Below are 1,843 nucleotides of genomic sequence, written 5' to 3'. Positions count from 1 at the left end.
TTTTCAGAACTTTTTCAAAAAAAAAATCAAATATTTTTCATTTTTTTTATGATTTTCGAAAATTTTAAAGATGATTTTAAAAATCTTTTTCTTAATTTCATGATTTCAAAATCTTTACTAACTATTAAGAAATGTTCAATCTTTAAATTTTAGAATCATATCTTTTGGTTTCTTGTTAGTCAAGTAATCAACTTTAATTTTCAAAATCAAATCTTTTTAAATTTCTTTTTCAAATTAATTTTCAATCATATCTTTCAATCATATCTTTTTCAAAACTTAATTTCAAAATCTTTTCTAACTTCTTATCTTTTCAAAATTGATTTTCAAATCTTTTTCAATTAACTACTTGACTTTTTATTTGATTTTAAAAGTTTTCTATTTCAATCATATCTTTTCCAAAACCACCTAACTAATTTTCTCTCTCTAATTTTCAAAAACTCCCCCTCTTTTTTAAAATTCCTTTTTAATTAACTAATTGTTTTAAATTTTAATTTTAATTTTATTTCTCTTTTTAATTTTCGAATTCTAACTAATATTTTAAAATAAAAACAAAATAATTTTTTTATTTTATTTAATTTTCGAATTCTTCCCCCTCTCATTTCTTTCTATTCATTTATTTATCTACTAACACCTCTCTTCTTCTCATAATTCGAACCCACTCTTCTCCTCTGTGTTCGAATTTTTTTTCTCTTCTCCTTCTTCTATTCTTCTATTCTTATACTCACATAAAGGAATCTCTATAATGTGACATAGAGGATTCCATATTTTTTTTCTGTTATCTTCTTTTTCATATGAGCAAGAACAAGGATAAGAACATTCTTGTTGAAGCTAACCCTGAACTTGAAAGGACTCTGAAGAGAAAGCTAAGGGAAGCTAAAGCACAACTCTCTGGAGAAAACCTGACAGAAATTTTCGAAAAAGAAGGAGACATGGCCGAACCTAATACCAATGGTGGAGATGCAAGGAAGATGCTTGGTGACTTTGTTGCACCCTCTTCTAACTTCTATGGAAGAAGCATCCCACTTCCTTCAATTGGAGCAAACAATTTTGAGCTTAAGCCTCAATTGGTTTCTCTAATGCAGCAGAATTGCAAGTTTCATAGACTTCCAATGGAAGATCCTCATCAGTTTTTAGCTGAATTCTTGCAAATCTGTGACACTGTCAAGACCAATAGAGTTGATCCCGATGTCTACAGGCTTATGCTTTTTCCTTTTACGATAAGAGACAGAGCTAGAATATGGTTGGATTCACAACCTAAGGATAGCCTGAACTCTTGGGATAAGCTGGTCAGTGCTTTCCTGGCCAAATTCTTTCCACCTCAAAAGATGAGCAAGCTTAGAGTGGAAATCCAAACCTTCAGACAGAAGGAAGGAGAATCCCTCTATGAAGCTTGGGAAAGATATAAGCAACTGATCAAAAGGTGTCCTACTGACATGCTTCCAGAATGGAGCATCATAAGTATATTCTATGATGGTCTGTCTGAGTTGTCAAAAATGTCATTGGACCATTCTGCAGGAGGATCTCTTCACGTGAAAACCCCTGCAGAAGATCAGGAACTCATTGAAATGGTTGCAAATAACCAGTTCATGTACACCTCTGAGAGGAATCCTGTGAACAATGGGACGCCTCAGAAGAAAGGAGTTCTTGAAATTGACACTCTGAATGCCATATTGGCTCAGAACAAAATACTGACTCAGCAGGTCAATATGATTTCTCAGAGTCTGAATGGATTGCAAGCTGCATCCAACAGTACTAAAGAAGCATCTTCTGAAGAAGAAGCTTATGATCCTGAGAACCCTGCAATAGCAGAGATGAATTACATGGGAGAACCCTATGTAAACAC

General features: G+C 32.8%; 1 non-coding gene across 1 annotated transcript; it reads right to left on the bottom strand.

The window, feature by feature from the left end:
* Nucleotides 1-1,331: 1,331 nt before the first annotated feature.
* On the bottom strand, nucleotides 1,332-1,439 carry LOC127739927 (small nucleolar RNA R71). Its single transcript, XR_008000669.1, has one exon. It is a non-coding gene; the product is annotated as a small nucleolar RNA R71 (small nucleolar RNA).
* Nucleotides 1,440-1,843: the final 404 nt, after the last annotated feature.

The sequence above is a fragment of the Arachis duranensis genome, chromosome 6 (assembly GCF_000817695.3).
Source record: "Arachis duranensis cultivar V14167 chromosome 6, aradu.V14167.gnm2.J7QH, whole genome shotgun sequence".
In the NCBI taxonomy this organism is placed as follows: Eukaryota; Viridiplantae; Streptophyta; class Magnoliopsida; order Fabales; family Fabaceae; genus Arachis; species Arachis duranensis.
Note: the sequence above shows the minus strand (reverse complement) of the source record. Positions and strands in the feature narration are given on the sequence as shown.